Raw genomic sequence first — 22,870 nt, forward strand, 5'->3', positions numbered from 1 at the left:
TGAAATACAATACAGCAATAAAACAACCTACAACTATAGTTATATAGATAATTTCAAAAACAGAATGATAATTGAGAGCCACTCACACAGGAGTATGTGATACATGACTCTATTTATAAAGCAACAAAGTAGGACAAAATCCAAACTCCATGGTGCCATAAAGCCAGGATAGTGGTTTTGCAGAGGGAGAGGATAGAAACTAGAGCGACTCCGGGGCACTGGTAATTGTTTCATTTCTTGATCTGTGTGCTGCCTGCATGGTCTCATTTTAAAAACCAGGTAAAATTCTTCCTTGACTTGCCAACTCTCTATTGCTGTCTTAACCAGAGCTATTACACTCTGTCCCTACACTGACACTGAAATTGGTCTCACCAAGATCAGTGACAACCTGATTGCAAATTTAGTAGACCACCATTTCTTGGCCCTTATTTTACTTAGCTGCACAAAACTCTTGACCACTCATCTTAAAATGCTTTCTTCAGTGACACCACATCCTCCTGTTCTTCTTTCATTACTTATACCTTAAACACTAATTTCCCCTCTACTCCTTTACTCATTCCTCCACATCTCTGTGGACAATTTAATATATTCTTATATCAGAAATATCTGTTTACTAAGGACTCTAAACTATTTCTGGTTCAAATTTATCTCCTGAGAGTTGGATAGTTCTCTAACTACCAACAGATGATCTTAATTTGGATTAATTTACATGTATTTGAGTGCTTACTAAATGCCAAGCACCATGTTAGGTACTAAAGTTTCTCACTGGAATATCAAATTCAATGTATTCAAACTCCCAAATCTATATAGACCAAATCTGGTCTTCCTCTAGAATTCTTCCTGAGTATTTACGAACCACCTTCCACTAGAAGATAAAACCTCTCAGGTACCTTTTACTTGTCCCTCTGTGACCATAACTATTCAAGTCTGTTGACTTTACATCTGAAAAATAACTCTAATGTACTTACATTTCTCTCAGTTTCAACTTCTATTCGCTGAATTCATTCATATTTAATTTTATATGCCTTCTGACATGGCAGCTGGCTTCTTCCAGAGTTATCTGAAAGAGAGAACATACTTAAGATGGAAGCTGCAATCTTTTTGTGACATCACCTTTGCTGTATTCTATTGGTCACACTGAGCATCCCTGATAAAATGTTGGAAGGAACTATAAAAAGATCTGAATTCCAGGAGGAAGGGATCGCTGGGACTCATATTGGAGCTTGGCTAGTACAACTGCCATCATAATTTGAGGGGTTGTATATTTAATTTGATGATTGAAACATTAAGTACTGCTTTGAAATTTATGTAGACCTTGCAGGTTTCTTTGGAGTGTTCACTAATCAATTCATCATTCAAAAGAATTGACCATATATAAAATTAAATATGAATGAATTCAGTGAATAGCAGTTGAGACTGAGAGAAATATAAGTATATTAGAGTTATTTTTCAGATGTAAAGTCAACAGACTTGAATAGTTATGGTCACAGAGGGACAAGTAAAAGGTACCTGAGAGGTTTTGTCTTCTAGTGGAAGGTGGTTCGTAAATATCATGAAGAATTCTAGAGGAAGACCAGATTTGGTCTGTATAGATTTGGGAGTTTGAATACATTGAATTTGATATCCCAGTGAGAAACTTTAGTACCTAACATGGTGCTTGGCATTTAGTAATACCAATTTTACAGTGATCTGGAAACTTCTCTTTCAAGCCATAAATTATATTATATTACAATTACTTCTGTTACTAGGACAAATAAAACAAGTATACCATACATTTCTTTTCCATTCCAAATTATCCATTGTCACAAGATCAATGTGTTCAATTCTGGACAATAAAGTCAGTGGTGGTTTAGAATAAAAGCCTTAGATTAGATCAGATTTTCGAAATCAGCTTTGATTTATTCCAAAGTAGCTCTGAAAAATTTTTGGTTCTTTGCCTACAAAGGATCTCTCAAAAGGATAAAGATACCTTAATAATAATATTTAACCGCTAATATAACTATATATATATATTTAAATGTGGATTCTACAACCAGAGCCAAAACAGCAACTAGCCCTCTACCTCCTCCCTAGGGCAAAGAGAAGAGCAATAACCACGGGCAAAGTAACTCCAACTCTTACAGCTCCACTGGAGGTGGGGGCAGATCAGGATACAACCAAATTCAACTATATGGTAGAGGAGGCTGAAGCGGTGGGAATAGATATGGCTCAGGCAGATAGCCCTACAACCTATAGCCAGTCACCCGGTGCCCACTGCAGAGTTGTGTGGACAGTTCCTCCTACCAAGGTAAACAAAGATGCTACTAGCCAGTCGAACCATAGCTCCCCAGAGTCTGGGCAGAATTACAGTGGCTCTCCCACCAATTACAGTCCCCATAGGGCAATTAAAGCAGACCACAACACGAACCGTCACATGAATTATGGGTACAGGTGAGCTTCTCTGTAAGGTGAAGTTGGTACCTTCTGCACTTACGCCCCACGGGAAGATGCAGTTTTCTGCATCACAGCGAAAACACTAACCGGCTCCTCTAGGCTCTCGCTCCCACTCCTACTTCTTCTCGCATTGCTGTGCTGTGAGGTGCAGCTGATCATGCTCATGACCTGTCCAGTGACCCATTGTGATGGTTTGAGTCTGTTATATGTACTCAAGAAAAGCCATCTTCTTTATCCTAATCCAATCTTGTGGGGGCAGACCTATTGTTTGGGTGGCATCTTTTCATTTCCATGGAGATGTGACCAACCAAATTGTGAGACCTTTTGATTAGGTAGTTTCCATGGAGATGGATCTCTGCCCATTCAAGGTTGGTCTTTGAAGAGGGAAACATTTTGGAAAAAGCTGACATTTGGAGATGTAGGGGGGAAAAACACCTTGGGGAAGCTATTTGAAACCAGAAACCAGGACAAGCAGACACCAGCCATGTGCCTTTATAGCTGTCGAGAGTTGTTCTGGACACCATCGGCCTTTCTTGAATCAAGATCTTTTTCTGGATGCCTTAGTTTGGACATTGTCATGGCTGTAGAACTGTAAACTTGTAACTTAAATTCCCTTTATGAAAGCCAACCCATTTCTGGTATATTGCATTTCTGGCAGCATAACAAAACTAAAACACCCACATATAGTCATATTTGTATCTTTGAAGGTTCAGTTGCGGTTTGACTTTGTCCAAGGTTTTTAGGTCTTGCAGATAAGTATCCCTGTCTACTTACAACTGGTGTTTGTGTTAACCCAGTTTGTCTTTAGTTACAAAAGGGATACATAATGTTAATGCCTTTTCAGGAAGTTAAATGAGATTTCTGTATTTTAAAAATATGAAAGATGGAAAAGAGATTAAGAAACGGAAAATGAAATTGCAAAGCTAAAGAAGGCGCAAACAAATGATTGCAGAGAAAGATCAAAATTAGAAGTTACCTATTTAACCCTAAAGAACCTCTAAGTGGTCTGGAACTTAGAAGTATGATCTGAAGTTGTGGAAGGAACAGGGCTGAACATAGAATTGGTTTAAAAAATGTATATACAGTCCCCTTTATCATATCAGACACAACCAAACCCACCACTTCTAGCTACACAAACTTGGGCAAGTTTCTTAATTTCTTTTAAATGTATCTGAATACCTAATTCCTGTTGGTGTAGATGCCTCAAAGGGAAACATTTCCTTAAGAATATCCCTTTCTACTCTTCTTTCCTCTGTTTTTTCTCCCACCTAATAAGAAACAAACAAACAATCATAAGTTAAAGTTTAGGTAGAAGTACAATAATTAAAACATAATTTTAAGTAGCAGTTTTAAAGAACAAAACAGTTTAAAAAGTCTACCCTAGTTTCTAAGACTGCCATTTCAAAGTTCATTATTGTCTAGGTATTCATGTGCTTCCAAAGTGTTCTTCAAATTTCTTGAATATGAAGAGATCTTAATGTGGTGAATAGGGGGGAAAAATCACCACACATTCAAATAGGTTAAAAAAAAAAAAAACTAAACTAAAAAAAAATCTCAGTACATCTAATATGGCAGTAAATTTTAAGCTTCCTCACTGGATAGCCATGAATTTCACTAATAAAACATTAAGAGTACATTGTTTCTTCCTCTGTTAAGAAGTCTGTAATTAAATAAATGATCAAATAAAGAAGATAGCCACTTAACATGGACCTTGAACAAATTTCAGCTACAGCACTGTTTTTAACTATAAAGTCAATCCAATTTCCCCAATGTCAAGAACAAAATCTTTTAACCTTGAATTGTTTTGCTGTTTACCTTTATGCCCAATTCAAAATACTTCATTTCCTTCAGTAGTCATTTAAATTATAATGCACCATGCAGTTAGTATATTAAAGCTTAATTAGATAGGTGTTAATCAGTTCAAGCAGCAGATTTCACTTTAAAAACTCATTATTTGACCTTTCAGTCTAAAAGATAAGAATGTAGCCTCCTCCCTCATAATCCTGTACCCACCATGACAAACACAATATACAACATACAAAGCAGCACACAAATGACCACTTCCCTGAAAACTGGATACAGGCACACAGTAGCAAGAGAATATATTAGCATGGCATACTATATGGACGCATGTTATCAGTTAACTTCCATTTTCACTAAGAAACCTATGCCTTTAAAATAATAGATACATTTATATAAATACCACCCCAAAAAAGAAAACTCCGCTCCCTCCCACTCCAAAAACCAAATATAAATATTTCTTTTTAAAGATGAATGATAGCCCTCGATCTAAATTTTATTCATTTACTTCAGCTCTTGTCAATGGTTTCTTTGGTTTTCTTCTGGGTATGTCTGAGAATTCAGTGATTGGCAGAATAGGAGCTGCATGCTTGAAATTTCCAGTCACCCTATTGACAACCTGCCAAGATTCAAATTGTTCAGACTCAGAATTATCCAAACATAGCAAAGATACTTAAAAAAGAAAAGAAACAAAAGATATTTCTATGTCTGTAATATTTTCAAGTTTCCTTTGATAAAAATTTAGGGCACAGAGCCTATACAGGAACATATAAGTGCTTTCCACTATGAGGTCTTATCATTCTTAAAATTTTTAGCAAAAAGCATCCTTACAATACTTAGGATTTTTATACGATGAAATGATTTATTTATATAAATTTGCTATACTGAAAAATTCTACAATTCAGAACTGTATGGGGAACATAAATTTAAAACACAATTATTTTAAAATATGAAAATATGAGATTTGCCAAAATTCCGCCTCCCCAGTTCTAATTAAAGGGTACACCATTCATACAATTTATGAAACATATTTACTAAGGTTTCGTTGCTTGAAGCCATTATAGTTTCAGCTAGGGAGTACTCTCTGAAATTACTGCACCATCTATACGAAAATGTTCTGAAGTTTCCACCTGTTAGTTTGAAAAAAAACAAAAACAATAAATATAAAATAATCACTAAAACCCTACGAATTTGAAAACCCAATTCTAAGCAATAAGCCTTGCATCACCCTTTTCCTTGGAGTTCTTCTTGACCCTCTTGTAGACTCCCTAGTTAATGCCTGCAGAGGTCCGCCTTTTGAAGATCCACTTGTCCATTCAGTCTCAGTTATTCCAGCTTGAGAATAGCTCTATTCAAGCATCGACACATTAAAAAGCCATATTCTAACATCAAACACCTTTATAATGGCCACATTAGTACACGGAGAACCCAAGACAAACCTCCAAAAGCTAGTAGTTGTAAACACTTAGGTCCTCAAAATATTTCTTAAATGTATTGATTGAACTAATATGTAGGCACCAAAGAAAAAAAAAAAACAACACTAAAAATATGTTAAAATACACTGAAGAGTCCATCTCTAGTAGGTCACCAATTAAATAAAGGCAGGGGGAAAAGTACATAAATTATCACTGGCTCCTTTTGTGACTCACTGTTTGTTAGATGGCTCTGGTATCACAGCTGTCTATCTCTTTGGTTGCCTAAACAAAGACTAGACTGATTATGACTTAGAAAAAGTCATTTGCTGTATCAAGTAAATTTCCTTTTAAGACAAAAATGCAAACTTCTATGATTGTTACCATAGAGTAAACATTTTTTCATGTGGTTAGGATTAATTCAAATAGAGTTCAAATTATAATTTAAGGGGTGTCAAATCCTTTTTAGAAACAAAAAACGTCAAAATTGGGCAGCAACGCAAACCAAGTAGTCGCCCTTTCATGAACATGCAGGCCTAACACATCACTGCAAAAGGACAATGCTACCTACTCCTCACTACATAAAGACAGAAAGGTGATAGTGATAGACATACATGCATATGAACCTACTGGAGCATTGGTTTAAGCTGACCAGAAAGCACCCACCAACAATGAGTATAACGGTAGAGTGTGCCGATACTGTCACTCTGCTTTCAAACTAGTATTTTTATATTCAAGTCAATGTCTATTTATTTAAAAGATATTTATTTTTTTACTCTTATCTTCTGCCAAAAGATACCCCTATGACAGAAGTAGTCACCTAAGAAATATGCTCATTTGGCTGGAAGCATTACTCCCCAAACCCAGCAATATGTATCGATTTCTTGTATTTGATTTTGTATTTACCTATATTTATAATTTGTTATATGAGTTTTCCTTTAACTCAATTTGAATCTTTGGGTTGACTTATTCTACTATCAGTTAGTAAATATTTGCTGAATGCAAACTTAATGTTAGTCAAAAGACAAATTCACAAACAAACCACACATACACAAATAGCAAATGCTGACTAACAGACAAGATTCTGAACTAATAGGATTAACAGAATAGATTTAATCTGGAGGTTTTCAACCCCGGCTGTGCATATCATCAGGTAAACTTCAAAAATATCCAGGCCCCCAACTCCACCTCCGACCAATTAAATCAAAATTTCTTCCAGAAGGGCCTGGGCATAGTTAATTTTTATAGTTGTTGAGGGGATTATAATGTGTAGCAAGGGTTGAGAACAACTGATTTAAGATAATATAACTAATAATGGATTTATGATGCATTTAAAAGTGAAGTGCTTCTGAGCTACTTTTAATACTGTTTCTTGTTATCTTACTTGAAAGGGCTAAATAAAGTTATCAGTTTTGCAACTGATCCTATTATAAAGACCAGATAATTTTACCTACATCCATGAAGATAAGAGGGTAGAAAAAGACACCTTTTTCATTAAAATAGTTACCTACAAAATTCCAGGACTTTGCATTTGTTATGTTTTGAATAATCTCTTCATCAATTTTCTTTTACACTTTTACCAAGGAGTTATTGAAACAATTTTGGTTAATGAAAAATATATAAACATTTACATTTTTGTTAGTATGTTTGACTATAAAGGTCAAGTTCTACTTAAAGATTTTCTTCTGTGGAAGCAAACACAAGAACTCACTGATTGTGGGGATGGCTGGGAATGGGAAATCACTGTAAATCATTTATACTTTCTTTTGTTCAGATTTATTAAATTTTTAAGTTGAGAAATGTCATCCAATTTTATCAGAGCCTATGCTATCATCATTTAATCTACAATTACTTAATCTTCAGAAAAAACTCACTGACAACCTTTCACATAACCAGGAAAAATCCTGAAGGTTAATTTTTTTCAGAATCCACTAACAAGTGACTCTGAGAAGAAAATATAAATTAAAAAATAATAAAATTATAATCCAATGTCGTATTTGGCAAGATGGACCATATGTTAATTTAAAAAAGGAATTCATTGGTACCTAAATTTAGTAATGTGATTGCTGTATTCTTTGGAGCTCCAAATAATTAATTACAGTGACATCTATTTCCAGCTAGATGTTCTACAGAAAGTCTTGAATTTATTACGAGATATCAGAAAAAAAAGTAAAATTCTTTTCACATTGCCTTCTGATAAGCTATCAAGTAAAAAGTTGTTCAGAAGACATCAGGTAGTGAGGCACAAAGAACATAGGAAGGAGCTGGGCCATTAAAGAATACTATGACTCACAGTTGGTAAAAAGTTAAAAAAAAAAAAAATTTACAAAACTAAGTTATGAAAAGAAATAAACCAAAAATAAGTAAAAGCTATCTTACTCTGAAGTGCTCAATATCAATTTGGGTTAAACATGACTAACATGGATAATCATATTAATTTTTTTTTAACCAGCATCAAATTTCTCTATTAGAGAAAGGTACTTATACATTGCTGGAGGGAATACCAAAATGTTTCAACTCCTATGGAGTTGGCAATATCTAGAAAAATTACATATGCATTTACCATTTGACCCAGCAATTTCACTTCTAGATTTCCCAAAGGTAAACTGGTAAAAATATGAAATGATACAGGCAAACGGCTGTTCATTGGTTTGTTGTGGTATTTTCTATAATAGCATACAATCAAAAACCCAAATATTCATCAAAAGCACTGGCTGAATAAATTACAGTCCATATATAAAATGCAATAATAAACAGTTGTATAAAGTAATGAGAAAGATGGCTATGTACTGATATGTAATGATCTACAGGTGATGTGTTTTGGTTAAAATCAGAAAGGTACAAAAGCAGTATGCAAAGTAGGCTACCTTTTGTATAAAAAGGGAGAAGCATGAACAATTTTATAATCTATGTATTTATTCATATTTTAAAAAAGCAACCAATTATAAACCAAAAAATAATAAAGATGATGACCTATAGATAGACTGAATAAGAAGAGAAGCCCGAGTTCTGATTCAACCTTTTGTCCAAATGAAACCACATACATATTATAAATTAAAAAAAAATAAACATGAAAGAAAAATGCAATCCTTACTATTAGAAAATAAAGCTGTACATCAAACTGGAGGCCTTACACACAAAGAAAAAAATTACTTTATATGATTTTAAGCACTATATAACGACAAGAAAAACTACAACAAAAATTTTCAAAATTGTACTTAGCAGCCTATTAGTAGTAATACTGTATTTTAATTCTGAAACTTTAATATATATTGTGATAATTAAAAATTAATACTTTAAGAACCAAGACATGCAGCTTGAGAAGAGATACGAAGAGATACAAATATAACACAAAAGTTAGATACCCTATAATCTTAAATTAAAAATCTTAAATTTAAAATATCACCATAAACTCATAACTTATTTTTTTCTTAAAAAAAAGGTATTTCCTACCTCTACCTACTAAAAAGGTTTAGAAACAATGACCATCAGTGGGAATGTGTACTGTACACGCAGACTGTAGCCTCCAAATAGCATTTTCCATAAAAAGAAAATAATAAGTGACAGATTATTTTTATACAGATTGTTTAAAAGTTATTTATTGAAGGTTTGAATGCATACCGGTATTTCTATTGTTTGGAGATTGCCAATTTTCATTGTTTCCTTAAAGTGGGAGAGAACTTAATCTTTCCTTCATCAACAAAAAGAATCCATCTACAAATGTGTCCAGATCTGACAAAGTGAGATAAGATTTTCCAACATAGAAACACGTTTAACTAGAAGTTTACAGCTTGCTTTATATGTCAAGAAGTTACACAAACATGTGGTGGAAAGATGTAAATTATTAGTTAAAACACTCTGTCAAATTTTTTCTATAAAGAATTCACCTTTTCCTCAAAATTTTGATATTCAGACTTCAGCCTTTGTGCTCAGAAAAGCTTCACTTCAGTATGAGCTCTTGTATTCTCTACAGATCTAATTTACATAGTGAGAGAGAAATAAATGATGCAGCATAGCCTTTCTTTTTTTCTCTACTTTGAGATGTGAGTTGAGTACTTGTTTCAGGTTATTGCATGGTTATATCCACACTATAAAGTTACGCATTCATAATACCAATGTTGAAAAGTGATATTTTCCTAGACCTTCCCTGAGGCATTTTTACCCATTGGTAAACAATTGTACACCCCCCACTCCAACCCTCAAAAAAGAAATAGGTTCCTTTGGAAAAAACAGCTGATTTTAGGTATGAGGCAGGAAATTAACATGAGCCTGGGACAACTTACTGTGCCAGAAAACAACTGTCAGAGACAACTGGGTCAATTAAAGGATATAGGAAGCAACTTTGTAATTTCCCCTGGCTAAAGAAGGTACAATTTGAGTATTAAAAAAAAATGATGACTACAACTGAGTAAAACAAATCAAAACTATAAAAACAGTAATATTAAAAAAATCTTATTGGTCACACTTCAAAGTGGCTAGGACACTGTATTTTGAAAACTGGTATATAAAAGGCAAAAAATAACATTTATTCTGACTCAACTATCTGAATATTATACAAGGTAACTAAGCAGTTCATGAGAAAAAGTTCTTTTAAAAGAATTAGAATTAATAAATGCAAAGGAATGAGACAATAAGGAAAAATCCCTATCGTATAAGCTCAAATGAAATAATAGCTCCAGGTAATACCATCAATAGCTGTTTGAGCCATTAAATGAAACGGCTGAGACGGAACTTTATAATAGACAGATTAGGCTTCTGACATCTGACCCTATTGCTAATTAATTTTAACATTAACAAAAGACATTACATGTCTCCTGAAATTATGCATTAGGGAGGATTAACACTATTTATGAAGTATTTTTGCCAAAAATCTCTACCTGATCTCACCAGTCCTCTATACCTGTGCTGTTCAAAATGGTAGCCCCTACCCACATCTGGCTATTTAAACTAAACACATTACATTTAGTTTCTCAGCCACACCAACCACATTTCAACTGTTCAGTAGCTGTATGTGGCTAGTAGCAACCACAATGGACAGCACAGATTTGGAACACTTCTATCATTGCAAAAATTTCTATTGCACAGACTCACTACAGTCTAACGCCCATTCTACAGGAAATGCAAGGTATAAAAAAGCAAATTATGCAACATTTAAAGAAGCAATCTGCCAAAAAATGTGGGAAGCTTTGAAGAGAAAGGACCTGATTTCACCATCAAATTAATGAAGGGAGGGAAGAACTCTTGTAGTATGAATAGCTATAGACTTAAGAAATTTAAAAAAAACACAAAAATGACCTGTGGATCGTGTTGTGAATCCTGATTTGAACAATTTCAATAAAAGAGACATTTCTGAAACAACTGGAGGAATTTGAACATGGGTTACATGACAGAATTATTAATTTTTTAGTTATGATAGTGGCAGTCATTATATATTTTTAAACACCTTATAGAGCTATAAATTGAAATATTGATCTTTGTATGTAAAATGATATGAAGTCAGAGATTTAATATCCTTCAATGAGAAAAACTACAAAAGCAAATTAAAAAGCGAGAGGGAAGAGGAAACAAAACTGGTGAAGCGCTGATAATTGCTAAACCTCTATGACTGGAGAGTCATTCAACTCTCTCCTCTACTTATTATGTTTGATATTTTCATAGGGCTATCATCCAAGTCTGCCTGTTATCTCCTAAATCTACTCTCTTCTGATTATGCATCCTGCTCCTCATTTTAGATTCTCATCTCAAACACTTATCCCTTAACCCATCTTTAGTACCATCTCCCCCCCTACTTTTTTTTAACTTATCATCTGACCAGTCATACTCATGATAGCACTATACCATCTTGTCATCATATTTGGACTAAAATCTCAGTGCTTCTTTTATAGTGTTCTTCACAGAAGTTTCTAGTTTCTGCTGCTCTGTTATTTCCTTATTCTTCAGCATGCTACTGCAGCTCTTCCCTAACAACACTAGATAAAAAGGCAATAAAATATTTATCCCAGTGTTTGGTTCTATCTTAAATGGAATTTTTCTTCACTCAATGTTCTATACATTCTCTACAGTCACCAAGCTTGCTTCTAACAAATAACCTAGAAATTCATCAAATTACAATTTATTACATCAAACAAGGAGAGTGACATGGCTTAAGAAATTCAGAACATTTCCTTGAAGATGTGCAATTTTTAAGATGAGAAACAGAAGATGAATAACCAATGAGACAAATCTTCTAGCTAGGTATTGAGTAAAAGGAAAATTACTCAGGACAGCTGCCTGGTAAAGCATCAGTCAAATCAATGTTAGACTACATGTTCTGTGAACATATTCATTTCTGTATCTGTTTTCTTAGTTTCCTATACTTCCTTTTGAAAAAATAGTACCTTGATTCTCTCACAACAAAAAAGAAAAACTTTTCCACTATTTCCACTTAGGATAAAGGAAGAAAACTGGCTTCCAAGCTAAAAGTAAGGTGAGAAATTTAGAGACCAAGACTTAAAAATACTCCTCCCTACCTTCTAAAAAGAATTATTTGATTTATCTTTAGCACAGAATTAAATATCCAAGACACGAATTAAACATTTAAAGTAAGCACAGGCGACAATACACTGAACAAAAAACAAAAGTTGAGATTTCTAATGCCACTTAATTTTAAAATGTAATGAACAATTAACTGACTATGCTGGGATCTGGGTGTCAACTATTAGCCAAAAGCTAAAACACAAGATTAGTGTTGTCAGGGTTTTACTTATACCTGTAATGGCGATCATAGAACTAAACAAACCTGATTGTGTTCAAATCTTCTTTGCTTGAGTATCACTGGAGTCTTTACTCTGCCCTTTAGTGGTTCTCTCTTCTCAAGCTTGAGATTTACTTTAGAGTCTGAAAACAACAGAGAAGTCATTACTCTCTGAAACCTACAACAAACTGCAAAGTCATCCTTTGTATTAATAATATTCTTAATGTTACTAAGAATCCTGGGTTTAGGTACATTAATATGTAAAACAAGCTTGTCTACTGGTATTACTTCAATAAACAAAAATACACTGTGATTTCTGTCATAAAATAATTTTTTTCTTCCTTATTATCTTATTCCATTTTTGTCTCCCCCATTTCTTAATCTGATCACAACTTCTTCCTATTTATTTTCCTTGCCTTTTTCTGGAACTAATATATAGCCTTAAACATGAAGTGAATTAAAATTGTTCCCATGAGGCTTTTTGCTAAAAGACAAATGTGGAAAAAAGAACATATAAAATACACAGTTGACATTCTTTTGTTCATATATATTCCTACTATAGGACCAATTAAATTTATTAAGATTTGGAATGTGGAAGAGGAAAAGCTATAGGGAATTTTAAGAATGAAAAAACTTATAAGGTATCAAGCCTCTAACAATTCTAATAACTGCCATGATAAGTGGAAATGATGATAAAACAAGTACAATTTAAAACTCTTTCCTATTTTTTAAAATATAATTATGAAAACATCTGGCTACAACCGAGGTAGAGGTAAGGCAGAATTTTTTTCACAACCAATCACAAGTTACTCCTTCCCCCACCCACGATAAAACTGAGATAGCATTTCTTTGAACAGAAACCATATATATATTTCTTGGCTTGTCGCCATGATGTTTATTAACCTAACAATTTGAAGTTACATATCTTTCCATAGACCCCAATTTCCCATTCTCTTCTCCTAGTCTTGGTTCTATTGTCATTTGAAGATACAGATTTTTTTAAGACTTATAATTAGTTAACTTCCTCAATTTTGTGATTATTTATCATGGTATAGCAAAATTAATAAAAGTCAGTTGTAACTTCTACAACTTCTTTTATCCCAAAGTTTAAAAGTTACATGATTACTTTCTTACCCAAGAGATAGGCGTCTATTATTAAACAAAAGCTTAAATTAGTTTTGCATGAACTCAATGTACTTATGCTAAAAAGTAGTCAAGATATTATGTATCTTGCTAACTTTCCAATCTTGCACTAGTCAGAGTCCTTGCAATTTTCCCAAAATTGGATAGTGATTTTTATCAAGTTAGTACAAACAGTTCAATCATTATTTAGGACTGAGATATCAATTCCACACCGCCCACCTCCCAACAACTTCTTTTAATGGATCTGTCTGTCTATCTATCTATTTGTGTTTGGTATAACCCTTAGCATTATAAAACTTATGCTTTGTTAACTCAGAATCTAGGAATCAGAAAGCACAAAGAAAAAGTGCATTAGAAATTTAAACAAAAAGATTAATTTTCTTACAAATTTAGATTCCAACAGCTAACAAAAACATGGTCCTCAAACAGAAGAAAAACATACAACACATTAGGATATTGTCAATTATACCACTGCAATGTCAAGTGAATTTCAATCTGAAATGGAAAGGGAATATTTATCCAAATATCTAACTTGTTGCAACTCCAAGAATAAAACACACATACAACATGTTTCTGGAGACCACACAAATCTGTTCGTATTTAACAACTTTATTGAATTTGCAAAAGCATTCTACAGTAATACATTTTTTAAAAATCACAAAGCACTTAGTAGGTACATGAATACATGTACACTTCAGAAGACAAATAACAAATAAAATTAGCCCCAGAAATCTGCAAAAATGAACATGAGAAGTTTGACTGTATTGATTAGAGAAATCCCCAAGGCAACGTATTCGCTTAGGCTTAAGGAAACGATTTTCCAAAAAAAACAAAGAAATATGAATATCAAATGCCTTCTACAGTTACTGTTTCAGCTTACAATCATAGAAATGAAAACAGGGGAAAATATATTGCTTTATACAGATAAAGACACTTATAGCATGATTTCGTACGATTTAAAAAAAAGCAATTTAAATTTCCTTTTAAAGTTTAGATTGCCAAGCTTAATCACCCATGAACTATTTAACATACCTTGAAATAAAAGTATTATTAAAAAATTTCAGACAATTACCCATGTCTAGTTAGTCTGACAAACTAAATTGATGGTGAGAATGCATCAGTCCAGAGTTATCTATTGTTTTCCAGAGCAGTGTTTTTCAAAGTATGGTCAATGGATTGGTACCGATTCATAAACTGTTTGCTAATAATCCATGAAGAGGTGTGTGCACCAGAATTCAAATCAATGCATTTATCAATAAAGTTTTACTACCAAAAAACCCCCGTCAATTGACCTAAAAGGTGTCTCTAGATTAAAAATTCTGGCACCTTTGCCTTGTCTGGAGATGAGTAATAGTTGTGTACCTGCATCTAACCTGTGCTGATAAAGTATCATGTTGTAGACATAAATAAAAAACAAAGCAAGAGAATAAGAGCAAAAATGTGGACAAGTTCTAAAAAGTATATTTAGATGGGACTATCAAAATGAATAAAAATTGTTTTCAATGTGTAACGAGCGTTTAATTTTGTCCTTGATATAAAGGAGAATACATATGGTACTTTTAAACAGTAAGATAATTTTACTTATATTACAGTTAATGTAATTTTCTCAGCCTTGAAGAGTTGTAAAAGCAAAAATAAAATAGAAAATAGTGAACTATTTAAGATAAAAAATGTGATCTAGATGTTTGTACTAGGCTTTCTAGCTGCTTAACTTTAAAATGGGGCAGGTACAATTCTATGTAAGCAATTACTTTTATATTGTAATTTGATGGACAGAAGCTTAACACTTTGAAATTAACACAAAGACTAAAAAGATTTTAAAAGAAAATTTTGGCATAGAGGTACTAATTTCTCCATATCAAAGATTAGATGTCTTTATTTTTAACTTTATCAGTGTTTCTTCCCATGTTTTTTAATTACTTTGTATACATCTCCTCCAAATAATGTTCACCTTTAAAAGGAGTAACCGCCAGCTTATTCTTAGAAGCTGGATTAATTTTACAATCCCTCAGCCAGAGATATCTGCGACCCATAGTGGAAGATCCCATGGCACGGGCAGCCATTTTCATTTCATCAAATGCAGCTTCACAAAGAAATGAGGCTGCATCGTATGTTTTGCTCAGAATTCCAAGTGCCTGGGGCATATGATTAGGATTAGAGTTAAGAATCTGTGCAGCCTGACTAACATCTGCCTGCATCGCCCTAACTACAAAAGCAGTATGGGTTGCAATCTGTAATGCTGATGCTGCATTATGCTCTACTGAGTGCTAAGTCCAACTGTTTATCACAAGACTCAGCAGAGGTGCCTGAATACCTGCTGCTGGAGTGGCTTCAGAAATAAATCCTAGGATTTCATCGTCTACTTTTGGAACTGATAGTATCCGTGTTGCCTCTCTGGAAGAAACCGGATACTTGCATGCCAATGAAGGCAGTTGTCTGTCAATGTGCTGCCACTCCTCTTCAATTACTTTTAAAACAGATTCATGGAGAGGAAAAGACAGTTCTGAGGCATTTATTTTATCATGTTGTAATTCCTTAGACATTTCTATGCCTAAGATATTAAGTGAATGAGAGACAACAGTTTTAGCAAAAGAAGACATATTTTCACCTCCAGGTAAATTTTGAAATGCCACAGAGGATCCTGAATCCCTTTCCTCGACTGACTTTTCAGGGCGTCTAGGGCGTTTTTGTGGAGGAGAAAGGGATTCAGTTTCTTGAAAATTAGATCATTAATTCTTTTCCATGTGTTTTCTACATCCAGTAGGGGTACAGAGGAAGAAGTCCCCGGCAAACTAGCTACCCCCCGCTGGACCAACAGAGAATTGACATAATCTCTGATTGCCTGAGCAAGGGGTGGGGAAATGACCTGTGATCTCTCAAACTCTTCTATTCCCTTCCTTTCACTGGGAAGAACTGATTGATCTGAAATATGGGACCTTTCAGTACATAATGGTTGAATTTGACTTTTCTCTCCACAGCAAATATTTTCTAATATGGCTTTATAACAAGTACTGGTGGTTTCTTTAGTCAGTGAAGGAGAAGCTGCAGCAGAGACCAACATGGCAGCGAGTTCATGCTGAGAAGATGACGAAGAACTTTTCTCTAAACACCTATCATGACTAGACTTGGAGGAAATAAACAAATTCCCTCCAGAAGCTAACTTCTCCAATTGTCCCCTGCTAGGCAAGGTTGTGGCAATAAGAGGTTCCCTAGGTGAGTCTCCCTTAGAAGTATGTACTTTCTTAGCTGCCTGTAGTTCAGTCCTGCCCAAGGGAGGACGGGTGGAGATTTCAGGAAAAGAAATACCCTGAAAAAATCCACCAGAGGGAGTAGTTGGAAGTTCAGAAAAAGGAACAAAATCCCTAGTGGACTTCACTTTCTTGTTTTCTTTCTTCTTTCCTGTAGAGGCAAAAGAGGCAGGAAGTTTAAGCATTACTTGTGTTTGAGCTGATTTTATTCTTTGCCTCCTTGCTAAAATAGTGCTGTTGAAGGAAAAAGGCTCTATATTGCATATTCTGAACAACCAATTTGTAGACTATGCCCTGGCAGGGAATTCTTAGGGAGATATGGGCAATTTGCATAAAAGTAAAATCTGATTAAAATAACTTTAATTTTAATCAGTTAAGAACTTATGAACTAATTAAGAATCCGTTCATAAATCATATGATTTAAAGGCTTATAAACATCAAGTTATATTACTAATAAATTTTAAATGGACATTTAATTCATTTTCTATTCCCAAAAGTATTTAAATATCACGGCAAGTTTTTCTTAAAATAGTATAGTCCACTAAGAGTATGTATAAAATATTTAAAGTTTCCTTAAAACCGGATTATCTAGCAAACACTGTAAACAATTTAAATGTCTACCAATAGAGAATAGGAAAATATGCCATATTCAAATGTTACCACATATATTAATTACAGGGAATAAATCAGACATACATGTAATAGATCATTAAGATAAGATCTCAAAAATATAATATGGAATAAAGAAAAGTGATAATATTTATTTACCAAGATATTTATATGAAGTTTTAGGTAAAAATATATATATAAAAGTATGAAAAATGGACTGGAAAGACAAGCACCAAATTAATGATAGTGGTTACTTTCACGATGGTGATAATGGGAATGGGTCAACAGAGGAATTTCGTAGTATTTTATTCTCTGAAAAGTTAATAGGCAGTTTTGGATCATGAAATCTCTCAGCCACTGACACTTTATTTTGTCTCATTTCACTCTTCTCCCTTTTGGTCAAGAAGATTTTCTCAATCCCTTGATGCTCAGTCCCAGCTCATTCTAGGATTTCTGTCCCACGTTGCCAGAAGGTCCACACCCCTAGGAGTCATGTCCCACGTAGAGAGAGGGAGGGCAGTGAGTTTGCTTGTGGCGTTGGCTAAGAGAGAGAGGCCACATCTGAGCAACAAAAGATGTTCTCTGGGCATGACTCTAAGCCTAATTTTAAGTAGGTTTAGCCTGTCCTTTTGTGCTGCAAATTTTTGTGTTGCTATGATTCATTGAGGAGGAAAAAAAAACCGAGTAGGGAGAAATTATTTTTCAAATTAATGTCATCATATCTTATAAAAAAGATCCATTTTAGTTTGAGAAAATGCTGTGTTGGCTTGCAGGTACTTCTGAGCCCTAATTCTAGCCTTGAGACACAGTCTCGCCTGTAAAATGCGATTGATAGCCTGATTTTCATGGTGTTGAGGAAAAGCATTAAAGGTTGTCAAGTGTTTCGAGTGTAAAAGCTTTAATATTACTATGAAACTCATTAAAGTTAGAGAGATTTTGTAAATGACAAGAAGGGAAAAGTCATGATAAACTTCTTAAAGCGGAACTGAATGCTGGCAGATTTATAAAGCCTATTTTAAAAGCTTTCCGTAGGTAAAGCATCTAATTAACTCAGCTTCTCTGGACATTCAAGGACTTTATTGTTCTGGTCACAAATTACGTTCCCATTGCTTCCTGAAGGCTGCCATGTGAGGTCACCAGAACTGAATAATCCACCCCATAAGTGATCCTGATGCTTCTGGATAAAGGGTGAGGAAACCGACTTCTGAGTATCAGGAGACAGGAAAAGCCTTCCTGGTACAGCTTCTTCTACCTCCTGTTTACACCCCTAATCCTTTGAACAAAGTGGTATTTCCTTAAAGTTACCATCTGAACATGTGGGGCACAAGGTCACCACCAGTAACTCTGTCAGCTGCATGGCACAGATCTGTGCGACCAGCCCTGCAGAAGCCTGTAACAGCCCCGTCCAGCAGAAATGTAATATGTCGCAAACGTGAGCCATGTAAGTACTTAAAAAATTTCTAAGCCACATTTTATAAAAAGAAAAAAAAAGCAGGTGAAACTAATTTTAATATGTTTCATAATATACTTTAATATAGTCTTTATATAGTTTAATATTTTATGATACATTTCGATAACCAAATTTTAACATTTCAATTGCTAATCATATACAAAAAAGTATTCATAAGATATTTCGCATTCTTTCTTTTCAGGCCGAGTCCTCAAACTCTGGTGTGGAATTGAGACATATCTCAAGTGCTGTATGGCCACATGCAGCTAACGGCCACTGCACACAAGGTGCCCTAAAGCGGGTTGTGCAGCTCACCACCTGCTCAGCCACATGTAATGTGCAGAGGCCCTGCACGAGTGCAGCTCACAGACCACACGCACACACACCCCCACAAAGTCACTATACATGGAACACGGATTGAGAAAGTGAGAAAGTCTAAGAGAAAGGTTTCAGACTGGCAGTAGCTCAGAAGTGTTTGGTTTAGTCTTCCTCAAAGTTTAAATTCATTGCCAACTTTTAAATATCAGGATATTTCACATAAAAATCTGAATTGGGGGCTTTTTTTTTTTAATCATAACGTATAGCAACCCCAGGCCCATATTCCCATGGCCACAGTGTGCTGACCTGGGTAGAGACCACCCCGCTCAGGTGGAACACGCTCTCCAGCTGAGCACGCAGCTCACCTGGCACACCCACTCTCATATGACTGAGTCTGTGATCCCTCATCCTACAGGACACACTAAGCTACTGACAGGTAATTTCTGACGAGATTGAGAGGGAGGAGTCTCTCACCTGAAACACTGTATACTCTACTACTTAAAAAAAAATTTATAGTAGGCACCAGTGCTTTTCTAATGTATTTTTTTAAATAACTTTTAAACTTAGCTTTAAATCCATCAAGGAAGGACCAAATATAGTTCTCCAAGTGACGTGAAGGACTAGAATAAAATTGATCAGGACAATTAGCTAATATAAACAGCCAAACCAAATAATTCAGTCTTCTCTCTACTTTTCCCATAATAGTATACTTTAGAAACCCAAAGTAAATTATTGTTGCGACATAAGAAATAATCATAAAAATGATAAATGGTGGGCAGGCCATGGTGGTTCAGCAGGCAGAGTTCTCACCTGCCATGCCAGAGACCCAGGTTTGATTCCCGTTGCCTGCCCATGCAAAAAAAAAAGATGAATGGTGTAACAATACCCAGATTTCAACTGGAACATCAAGAGTGGTTGTTAACCTGGATTAGGTGACAACATGTCTCCACCCATTTGGGTGGGTCTTGATTGGTTTACTGGAGTCCTATAAAAGAGGAAAATTTGAGAGTTGAAGAGATTCAGAAAGAGCAGAGCAGAGCAGAACGACATAACCCTGAGAAGCAGGGTCCACAGCCAGCGGCCTTTGGAGATGAAGAAGAAAATGTCTCCAGGGAGCTTCCTGAAACAGGAAGCCAGGAGAAGAAGCTTGCAGGTGACACCATGCTCACCATATGCCATTCCAGATGAGAGAGGAACCCTGACCGTGTTCACTATGTGCCTTTACAGACAAGAGAGAAACTCTGTGTTCACCATGTGCCTTCTCACTTGAGAGAGAAACCCTGAGCTTCACTGGCCTTCTTGAACCAAGGTATCTTTCCCTGGATGCCTTAGATTGGACATTTCTCTAGACTTGTTTTAATTGGGACATTTCTCGACCTTAGAACTGTAAACTAGCAACTTATTAAATTCCCCTTTTTAGAAGCCATTCCATTTCTGGTATATTGCATTCCAGCAGCTAGCAAACTAAGACACCCATTATCATATCAAGTCTGCCATTTTCTTACAGACATTCTATAACTAGGCATGTAATCAATCACTCATGCTCAACAATTAGTTCACCTCTAATTACATCATCTAGAGCCACTGTACTCACTATCCCAAAACATATCCATCTTTTGATACTATAAAACTATCTGAATTACTGCAATTTGGGGAGATAGATTTTTGGGCCAATAGGTCATCTGCTCTCTTGCTTCATGCCTATCAAAAGCTCTTTTTCTCTTTAAAACCCTGGGATTTCAAGAATTGGTCATTTGAGCACATCAGACAAAGAATCCACTGATAGGCTGGCACCACATAAACCCACAGAAGCATTTTAAAACCAAAGCAAGGATGTGACATGATCAAATGGATAGGCAAGGGACCAGAGTGGATGCTAGGAGACTAGTTAAGAAGTCATGACAGAAGCCAAGGAAGGAGGATGGAGAAAGGAGAGAGCTTGGGCTAGGACATGGCTGAGAGATGTGGAGATACAGGCTTGAATTCAAATGAATGGGATTTGGGTAGTGAAGAACAGAGGGGTATCAACTGTAACATATATATATTTCACTTTTGTCTTAAATTTTATTTTGCTTGAAAATTTCAGCAAATCGAATCTAACAATACATTAAAAAGGATAATTAATCAAAACCAATTGTGTTAATGACAGGAGTAAAAAGTTATTTTGGTACATGAAAATTAATCAGTGTAATTCATCGTATTAACAGACTAAAAAGAAAAACCACATTATTTCAACAGTACAGAAATAGATGCAGAAAAAGCATTTGACAAAATTCAACATCTCTCATAACCAAAAACAAAACAAAACCTCTCAGCAAACTAGAAGTAGAAGGCAACTTCCTAAATCTTATAAAGACATCTGTGAGAAACCTATTCTATGTAGTCCACCTGTATTGATTGTCCTTATTGATATATCTGGATTTGTTCCTTTATTTTTATTTGTTCCACTTTTTCTGTGCTTCGTTTTTCTTCTTTCTTGCCTTTTTTAACTGTCTAATTTTTTTTTATTATTCTACTTTCTTTTCCCACACTACTGATTAATAAGTTATACATGCTACTTAAATACTTTTTTCAGTGGTTGTCCTCAAAATTTTACCATGCATATTTAAATAAATTTGCACTCATTCAAAATCATGTTAACTCATTCAAAAGGTTTTAGATTGCTTTAATGCTGATTTTACCTTCCCAACTTACATTCTACTGTCGTCCACCATTTCTTTCCTGTTTTCCTATTCCATAAATTTAAAACTATTATATTATTTTATATACAGTGCTTAAGATTTACCAATTTATTTTTCAGCCTTTCTTCTTGCATACAGGCCCTTTGTTCTGGGGTATTTTTCTTCTTCCTGAAGTACATCCTCAGAAGTTCTTTTTCTGAAATCAGTTGTCAGCAAATGTGCTCAGTGGTTGTTTACCTAAAAATGCTTTTATTTTTCCCTAGTCCTTGAACAACGTTTTTTTCTGGACACATAACTCTAGGTTATCAGTTAAATTTTTTCAGTCCTTTGAACACATTATTCTCCTGTCTTTTGGTTTCCATTTCCACGATTGTTGCTGTGAAGTTGCCTATGTTTTATTTATCTATTAAAGAAGTCTAGAATTTTATTAGCTTCTTTATCTCACTAGCATCATACAATGGCTTCATGTCCTAATTATCTTTGAGTTTTCTTTCTTCTTGTCACAGCCCCTGGCACAGAGAAGGGCTCAGTAAAAGTCTGCTGAATTGCACTGACAAAATAGATTCAATATAACAAGTACATTCTGAGTAATTATTTGATACACTTCAGGGATGCCCGAAGTGAGGTGGTGTCCCTGCTCTCAGGACTCTCTGAGTCTGGTAACAATAGTTCCATTGATTGAGTGGATGCCATGTGCCAAGCACTGTGTTAGGTGCCTGAAAAACAGGCTTTAAATACGCAGCATGGCTTTATGGTCAGAAAACAGATTGCAGAGCCGGATTGCTATCATATTGACTCCTGCCCCTTCCATTTCTTCATTGCATGAATTTTATCTATTGTGGCTCAGTTTCCTTGTCTTAAAAATCGTGATAACAACAGTACCTATTCACAGGGTTGTTTATGAGGACTAAATGAGTAAATACATGTTAAGTACTTTAAAAAGAGACAGGCTCCTATTAAGTGCTATGAAAATATTGGCTTTTTCTTTTTCTTTCTTTTTTTTTTTTTTAAAAGACATGGGCAGGCACCAGGAAAGGAACCCA

At 34.9% G+C, this 22,870-nt stretch overlaps 1 long non-coding RNA gene and 1 pseudogene across 7 annotated transcripts in view; both read right to left on the reverse strand.

The window, feature by feature from the left end:
- Positions 1-22,870, reverse strand: part of LOC143642813 (uncharacterized) — a 113,567-nt gene that overhangs the window by 7,834 nt on the left and 82,863 nt on the right. For 6 of the 7 annotated variants that reach the window (XR_013155886.1, XR_013155885.1, XR_013155882.1 and 3 more), the window contains 6 exons: positions 12,424-12,521; positions 5,462-5,581; positions 5,269-5,363; positions 4,742-4,852; positions 3,613-3,701; positions 969-1,060 (listed from right to left, as the gene is read on the reverse strand). This is a non-coding gene — a long non-coding RNA (uncharacterized LOC143642813). Of the gene's footprint in view, positions 1-968; positions 1,061-3,612; positions 3,702-4,741; positions 4,853-5,268; positions 5,364-5,461; positions 5,582-5,882; positions 6,377-12,423; positions 12,522-22,870 lie in introns of those variants that run through there. The other variant, XR_013155887.1, reaches the window with a different exon arrangement.
- Positions 15,412-17,117, reverse strand: LOC143690298 (lamina-associated polypeptide 2 pseudogene; annotated as a pseudogene).

This window comes from Tamandua tetradactyla, chromosome 7, assembly GCF_023851605.1.
Source record: "Tamandua tetradactyla isolate mTamTet1 chromosome 7, mTamTet1.pri, whole genome shotgun sequence".
Classification (NCBI taxonomy): domain Eukaryota; kingdom Metazoa; phylum Chordata; class Mammalia; order Pilosa; family Myrmecophagidae; genus Tamandua; species Tamandua tetradactyla.